This window comes from Tupaia chinensis, unplaced genomic scaffold (assembly GCF_000334495.1).
Source record: "Tupaia chinensis unplaced genomic scaffold, TupChi_1.0 Scaffold000598_1, whole genome shotgun sequence".
Taxonomy (NCBI): Eukaryota; Metazoa; Chordata; class Mammalia; order Scandentia; family Tupaiidae; genus Tupaia; species Tupaia belangeri.
The window spans coordinates 432,985-442,006 of record NW_006160115.1 but is presented as its reverse complement, the minus strand read 5'-3'; the positions used below and the strand labels follow the sequence as shown (position 1 = coordinate 442,006).

At 40.2% G+C, this 9,022-nt stretch overlaps 1 pseudogene; it reads right to left on the bottom strand.

Annotated features, from left to right (window-relative positions):
• Nucleotides 1-1,185: 1,185 nt before the first annotated feature.
• Nucleotides 1,186-1,513, bottom strand: LOC102477629 (HIG1 domain family member 1A, mitochondrial pseudogene; annotated as a pseudogene).
• Nucleotides 1,514-9,022: the final 7,509 nt, after the last annotated feature.

The following is a 9,022-nucleotide window of genomic DNA, read 5'->3' as shown; positions in this document are numbered from 1 at the left end:
GCACTCTATGATAGAGAGCAAAAAATCAGAGGACATAAAAGCAGTGAAGGTACTTAATGAGAATAGGACAGTGTGGAATGGGGTAAGTGAAGAAAAGAGGATAGAGAAAGATAGCAAGTGAACAATAGAGAGACAGGATGTTAGTGAGAAACAGATAGGGCTTATTAACTGTTGATGATGACATGTATAGTATTCTCAACTGGGTTGGTCTGAGAAGTATTTCATGATGGGCAAAGTATTTTTACAAGCAAAACGAGAAATAGCAATTGACTTTTATAAAAATAATTAGAATAATAAAAATAATGATTGGGGAAAACAGAAAATATATGGAATGTTGAAGTGGGGAGATTAATGTCTCTGTACTGACTGACATGCATGGCATTCTCTTTTGAAAAAACAATGTAATACACTGTAAAATTATATGTAATCCAATGTAATATAAAGAAGATTATGATGATAATAAAAATAAAAAATATATATATAAAAAAAAAGAAAAAAAAAGTATTCTCCATTTAGCTTTGTGTTAATACTTAAAATACATATTTCTATTCCAACATGACATTTAAAAATTATTCAAATCTAACAGCAGCAAAAATATAATTCTGCAATTACAAAAGAGCTAAACTGGAATCCATAATTAACTTATTCTCATGTTTACAAGTGTGATTATGAAATAAATAGTACTCTGAGGCCCCACTGCAAGCGTTCTAGGTTTGGTTTAAACACACATACATGTCAGTTAAAAAAGACTTTACAGATTATAGTCCATGCACTTTTTCAAAACAGTTCTCCAGGAGCCAACCAGCCCTAAAACCTGAAGTACTCAACCAATCCTCAAGGCACACAGAAAAATGTTGAATTAACTGGGGTAAATGAGACTCCTACATAATACCCAAAGCAGGAGGTGTTCTGCAGCGAGCTGGGAGTACATCCAGGTTAGTCTGTGGTCTTCTTTAGAACTAGTTTCATCATCAGGGTTTAAGAAGATGGAGATTTTAACACTACAGAGTACATTTGGATGACAGGTTTCTTTTGTGTTAACCTGACTTTCCTGGTCACTAATCATTTTGGTCACCAGGCAAATCGAGGCTGTGAGATAGGAAGCCAATATTCAAAATACCTTATCCGAGCCCATCGAACGATGTTTTTGACACGAACACGTAACCTCAGTATGAGATGTCTAACTAAAGCAAACACATCCGACCAGACCAAGACGCCATCTCCTCTTCTAGGGCTTAGGTTTCGCCCAGTATTCCCGATACAAGGAGTAGCCCATACCAACAGTCATTGCTCCCACCACAAAGCCTTGGGCTGCCATGCGCATGTGGATCAGGTGGACGGACATTCTGGTATTTCCCCGGCTCTTCAGTTTGTATAGTCCACATGCAACAATTGCTGCAAAATCTGCCATTCCAATGGGGACAAATGGTGCCTCTTTAGCTTTTTGGATGAATTTGGATCCCTGATCTTCATCATATGAAGAGAGAGAAACGTCATTGTTGGTTGACATGGTGACTGAAGAATCCTCAGGAGAGTTTCTATTAGGTTCAGCGCGACAGAACCCCACATGCTCCCACTAGCTTCTGACCAAGGTCCTCGTGCGGAGCCCATTTATTCACTTTAAAAGTAGTGTAGTGAATAACTGAATCCCAGTGTTTAGCTAAGTAGATGGCTTTATCATTTTATGTCCACAGAGGGTTAATAGAATTTTAGGGGCACCGTTTCTTTTGTGGACCCAAAGTTAGAACCCAGGTTGCCCAAGTTCTGACCTGGTATTCTTTACTCTTCCATTGTCTTCTTAACTTTTCTGCTTTCTTCCTTCATTTTCCTCTCTCCTGCCTGTTGGGCCCTGACTGTCATTCTCACTCACTCTCTAGAGGTGGTGAGGAGTGAGCTGTGAACAGCCTGGAAGGTTGGAGATGTGAATGGGCAGCACTCACCAGTCAACATCCCGAAGCCCAGAGAATAAATCTGTTCCAATGTTCCTCAAAGAGTTCATACATAATCTGTATCAGATTCTCAAGTTGTGCCTGTTAAATTCTTCCAGGACTGAGAGTGAATTCTGATCCTATAAATTACTCCGTCTGTGGGACTCTGCTTTAGCAGCATAGAGTGGACTAAGGTACAGAGAAAGGATGTAAAACAAGAAGGGCATTCTTAATCAATGAGGCCCTGAAAGAAGCGTGAACATGAGATTTAAACCATGCATGCTAACTGCTAGGGAGTCAAAAGAGCTGATTCCAGTGTTCTGGACTATAGCAGGAAAGATTGTAGTTATGGAAACTCAACCATCCAGTAATGCATAGACAATAAAACTTCATGCTAAAACGGTTAACCAATGTCAATTATGTAAATCACTGGGAAATAATTCTGTAACTTTTCTTTTTGCAAGTTTTCTCTTTCCACTTTCTTCCCTTTGTTTCCTTTCCCTGTAAAAGACAACCCCAAATGCCATCATTTTGGAGCATTGGTTACAAGCTTCTTAACATTGCTCTCGGGTAGCTATCCTCAGGTTCAGTCATAAATAAATTTTTTATTGTTTGTTCGACAAGTTTGGGTCAGATTTCTTGATTTCAGGTTGCATTTATATCCCTTGAAGGAGCACAATGTTTTGGAGATAACTCTTCTCTTTACTTGGGGAGAATGTTAACTCCCAAAATACCTTTGGATGATGGATGAGGGCTCCCTCTTACGTGTTCCCTCAGCTAATCATGCTCATCTCTAAGTTGTAGTCCTTACCAGACTACCAAAATTACCTCCTGGCTTGTGTATATTTCTCACAAGACAGTGAAAGCCACGAAAGCAGGTACTACACATTACGCATTGTGGAATTCCCAGCCCCTTAACACAATCCCGGACTCAGTGAAACTCAGTCAGTGTGTGCTACACGCCATTATTCAGTTATCACCTGGCCTGCATCCTCCAAGGGATATGAATAGCTTTAAGTGTTTCTTAGTAAAACATTAATTTATCCTTGCTCTGTCTTCGATTCATTGTCAGAATTCCTGTCACGAAGTTCTAATATCAGAGCCAAAAGACCACAGCCAGAACTGACAGAAAAATGCATTGTGAGAAAAAAAAAAGAGAGAGAGAGAGAGAAAGAGTTTAAGTGAAACAAACATTTTCATTCTAAAGTAAGCAGAGATGAAATATTGACAATATTTTTAAGTATTTGAGGTTTTCTTACGTAGTGCCACAATCTGTTGTTCATCTACACTAAGAAAAGGTTAAGAAGGATATATTTAGTGAGAAGAATTTCATCAAGACACAATGAAAATGGTTCTGGCCAAGGACAGTGAAGGATCGAAGAGTTGGTTGACCCCCTCACTCACACCTAACTCTGTGGAAAACTGAGAAAAAATTCCTTCCCAGGGACATAAAGACAGTAAACGACTAGGAAACTCAGGGTAAATAGTGTATTGGATAGATAAGCTGTGTTCGCTCCACCATCTTTATCACCTGTATTTGCTGAAACAAAGGAAAATGAACTTCAAAGATAAGATTCAGCACATAAGGACTCCAGCAAATTTTAGTCACTGCTTCCCTCTAGTGTCAAGATTTGATATTACATCAACCTAAGGTATTGCCTTTAAACAGACATGTGTGAAAAGACCTTACAGGTCATTTCAAAACTCCCTTCAACTAGCTTTTTTTCATAGACAAAATGTCATGCATTTTTCCCATGACCACACGGTTAGGGACATGGCTCGTATTACTGTCTTCCACCTCTTGCTTCCTCACCGTTTCTCAGACAGGCAGGGTGTGCAGGGTCCTACAGAGGGCACATCAGATCCTCGAGTTTTCTCAAGTTCAACAAACTGTAAAGTAGGATGCTTGTCCCCTAGGAATCTGTCATCTAAAATAGAAAAGTAGGTCATGACCTAGCTCAATTAAAAAGGAACCCAAATTCAGGCAGCCCCTGTCCTTGAAATATACCCTGCATATGAAACCAGAAAATCAGGGTGGACAGAGACCAAGCAGTATGCAGTTTCATGTGCTGAACTAAGGATTTCTAACTTAATCCTGAGAAATGGTTGGGCATTAAAGGATCCTAAGCAAATTTAGAGAGGTCATTCTGGCTAACATGCGAAGACGGGCAGGAATGGAGAATAAGAGGCCAGCAAGGCTTTATTTTAGTAATATAGGAACTGAATGCTGAGGACTTGAAGACTCCTAATTTTCTAGCCTAGAGAATTAGGAGAGGGTGTACACAGCAGTAAATTACAATGCTCTGTGAGTCTGACTCACATGGGAGGGTTCCAGTTCACATTCAGAGACCTCCCTAAGTATATGAAGTGCATATGTGTGTGTGCCCATTGGTTTTGGCCTAGATGGGGCTGAGGATGGATTGTGCCATCAGACACTTGGGAGCCTAGCTTTCTCTCTTGTCACTCCTCTCTCATTCTCTCTCACTCCCTGATGAAATTAAATAAACTTACAACAAAGAACTCAGGTTGACAATATTATTGTCCAGCTATATGGAGGACATAGGAGAAGGAGCAAGAAAGTTTGTGAGGTCAGAAATACAATCAGTGCAAGTGTGGACATACTGACCTTGAAGGCCCTACAGGACATCCAAATGGAAAGCTAAGTTGAATGTCTCTTATTCAAATTACCTGGGACCAGAAGTGTTTCAGAGTTCAGGATTTTTTGCATTCTGGAATATTTGCAAATGCATGAGATAGGTGGGAATGAGACTTAAGTCTACACGTACAATTCTTATCTTTTTCATATATACCCCACATGCATAGCCCGAGATAATTTTATAAAATGTTGTCGTGTTGCAGCATCTTGCCTGCAATCTGTCACATAAGGTCAGGTGAGGGATTTTCCACTTGTGTCTTCTTGCCAGCATTCAGAAAGTTTCAGATTTCGGAGTATTTGAGATTTTAAGGTTAGGAATGCTTAACCTGTGATAGGCAACTAGATAGCCTGAGTTGAAACTTAGAGGCAAAAAGTAAAATTTAGTTACTAATGGCACCAAGATCTATAATGTAATTTTTAATTGTGTCATATTAATTATATAATAAATTATGAAAAAAGTAAATAATTGTATAAGTTAAACAAATTTAATAAATTAGATTAAAATAAGTTATGTAATACAATGTAAAACTGTAGTTCTGTAATGTCACATAAAAATGTAATTAAAAAAATTAAAGACTGGGCCAGCAGGCTGTGTGGTGGCGAAGGTGCTGGATTCCCACATGACAGACCGTAGTTTGAGTCTTGGTCTTGGTGGCTTGAAAACCACACCAGGCACATGTGCATGCATGCCCAAAATCCTAGGATGGCACATGACCATCCCCCCCTGAGGGGGATTTCTTACTTCCCCTCTTACTATCTCTCTTCTTCTTTCTCCAGGGAGCACATGCACCCTATGGAAACCCCCCAAAAAAATATATATATTACAAAATTTTGCACCAAGATAAATCCTCATTGGGAGCTGATGGATTTACCCAGGGAGGTTCTGTAGAATGAGAAGATAAGAGGACAGTAAGTAAGTACTCACAGCATGGGGTGAGCAGAGTCTACACTGGAGATGAAAAAGGGAAGTCTGAGGCATTAGAAGGCTCAGTAGAGTGAGGTCTCACATCATGGAAGAGAGGAGAGCAGTTCTGACAAAAATAGGCTAACCTCTGTCAGATGCTAAAAAGTCAAAAGTAACTCCAATCTGCTAACTGATGGGTATTTTAAGAGGCTATTGTTAAAAGACACCAAAGACCTATAGCAATAAGAGTTGCCCAAAGAAGAAAGGGAAGCCAAAAATTAAAAGGGAGTAGGAACATCAAGATTATTGAGGATATATCGTAAAGTAAGATCATCCTGTAGAAAAAAAAAGGTCTGACTATCCTCAAGGACAGAGCCACAGGCCCAGGAACACAGTGGCTTCTAGAACGTGGAAAAGGTAGGAAATAGCTTCACCAAAACAGCTTTGTGTTCCCTGGAACCATACCAGCCAACCCATTTTGGACTTCTGACCTCCAAAATGTTCAGATAATAGATTCGTGTCATTTGAGGCTATCAAATTTATGGCAATTTGTCACAGCACAATAGGGGACTAATACACCTGTATTTCAATACCATGTGTTTATTTTGCAATTATATGCATTTTATTTTCTGAATTTTAAAACATTACGGTAGGTCCAGCCATAGTGGCGCAGGAATGATGCAATGCTGAATCTATATGGAAGACTGAGGATTGGTTTTCACATCAACCTGTACGTGTTGGACCTGCTCATAATCCTGACTGGCTGAGAAGGACTGGGAGAGGATCACAGCATGGGAACCCTATTAAGGACTCTTCTCCCTCTCTCCCCTTTTCTCTCTCTCTCAAAATAAATAAACAATTTTTTTCATTATTATTATGAGACAGGTCCATAGACTAAATTGCCAAAGGCGTCTATGACATGCCCACATAAATAATAAACACTAACTCTAGAAAGTGAAGAATGGGATGAGATTCATGATAGGATGGAAATCTGGAATGAGGAGAGGATCACATATATAATCAGTAGGTAAGTTGTATACATTATGTGATTATTGTGTTTCTAAGTTGAAAGTTTCATTTTGAACCATATCCAGGTTTATTTACCTCAGTTACTACTTTAACTCATTCAGTTGTCTCAAAAAGCTGAAACATAGATATTAAAATGCCTATTTTCTGAATGAGGAAAATGGAGTCTGGGATACAGAAAGATTTTTCCCAAGACTCAATAGAAAAATAGCCAGGTATTCAGTCCCAAGTCTGTCTGACTCCACTACTGCCCATACTGCCTGCTTTCTTCATCACTTCCATTCCTGTGGTCTGGGGTTGATGCTGCTCTGCCTTCTCTTACTCCCTCCTACCCCTGAAACAACCGTTGCCTCACATTCACTGTCTCCTACCAAATGTACAAAATGTCAATTAGCTACTCCGAAAACCCAACTCTATGCCATGCTGATAGACAAAGGAGAGTGATCTCACCCCAAGCTTTTTATCTACATGAACAGTAAACAGCTGCTCAGTTCTCAAATCTCTTATGTGTGAGCTTCCATACATGGCTATTCACCAACCCTCTTTGAAAAAGTCACCTCTTGGCTTCTTCACATGTTCCTTGGAATATGATCCTTGGTCTTCTCTTCCCTCTATATTCTTTTATTTGTGTACTTTGTGCAATGCTGCAGATTTAATCCCTTCAGGAAGTGTGATAAGGCATAATTAGCTCACCCAAAATGTCAGTGACAAGGCTGAGATTGTAACCAGGGGACTCAGTGCTCGTTGCAAAATATCACACTATCCAGGACAATATCTTCAGACATCAGGCTGACCTCTTACTCACTGTGTGAGTTTGTGCAACTTTCGTAACTTTTCTGGACCTTCCATGCCTTTATGTTCAACAAATTGAACAGGCTACTTAACCTCCCTGGTTTTGTCAGCATCCTCTTCTACAAGTAGGGGTAATAGTAATGTATCCTAGGAGTATTGGGATGTTTAAGTAAATTGAGAAACAAAACCCGTTTAGCTCCTCATATAAACAGACCTCAGCAAATATTCACTTTATAATTATTGCTTCTCTGAGACATTCAAGTCCAGGAGTTAGACAATGACTCTCACCTGAAAAGAGCCTAGAGTTGTTTAAGGAAGAATAAAGATCTAATGGCAATCGTGTGGGCTGTAGAAAGATTAAACAAATGGTGTGAGAGCCCAGTAACAATTTTCCTTTGCAGGAGGACATGGAAACCATTAAAGGGGGTCCTTCTGAAGACCCAACCAGCCTAATTTCTATCTTTGGGATTATTTTGAGCTTGTCTCAGACTGGATTCTGGAAGGACCCAAGTAATGATCCCTTAGGGTAGTTCAAAGTTGAGGAAAGAAAGGTCAACTTGGAAACCACCTGGGGGCTTTGACCAATGCCCTGCAGCTAGTAGGACATTGTGAGGAGACCAAGGGATAAGGGTTGTGAAGGTCTGACATTAGCAGAACTTGGGAACTGCAGAGGGGAGATAGGAGGTTGGAGGATGTAAAGGATATCGCTCAGCCAAGAATAGCCCAGAACTATTCTATGGGTCTGGATCTACTTACTTGCTTTTGGATCTGGAATCGGTTCCTGGGTAAGAAAGCAAACAAAAACATCACCACCACTAACATCAGAGGTTACCTGGTCCTTGGTTCCCACTGTCCAACTCTCAGATTTAAAACTACTTTGCTGAAAAGATAATAACCATTTCAAGCAATATTGTAAGAGTTGATAACATTAAGCACCCCAAAGCCATTTTGCAAACTCTCTTAGTAACTGTCTCAAAATGGACTTCGTATCATTTTTTTCAGCTTTACTTTGAGATACCTGAGAAGTGTTAGAATGTACACCTCAACTACAAGCACAAACACTATTCAAAACTTCTCTCATCTTATTAACTGAAATTTGCTTATTCATTCATTCATCCATTCATTTATTCATTAAACACAAAATAAGTCTTCTACATCAGATGCTACATCAGAAGGTACATTGATGGGAGCTCCTGCCGGGCAAATAATGAAATATCAGTGCATCTTAAATTGGGATGGCCAAAAAGACTCTGAGACAGAGTGCCACTGAGGAAGGTCTTGAGGAAGTGTTCCTAGGAGGTACACTTGTAAGGAAATGGAAATGAGAAGGCATGACTCGGGGGAGGAAGAAGTTGACCCTTCAGTGCTGCAACTGAGGCCTCTGCTAACGCTATGGAGAGCTCTAGATTGAGTATGGTCCTTCCGAGTTGTCCCAGACTGAGGAAGGGGCTGTGCTTTGGATACCTGCACCAGCAGTCATCGGTAGTGAACCGCATTAGGAGAGTGCAGCATACTTGGGGAGGCTGTTTCCTGTTTCCAGAGGCAGTGCTTAGTAAGGGGCCCAGCTGTGAACTGACCTGCCATCCTGAGAATTTCTAGAATTATGGACAAAAAAGTCATCAAGTCACACTGGCCACACTCTCCCCTTTAAATGGCATGAAGGACTCACATTCCCTTCCATGGGCCAAATCCTTTCTTGTTCAGTCTTGGGGAACT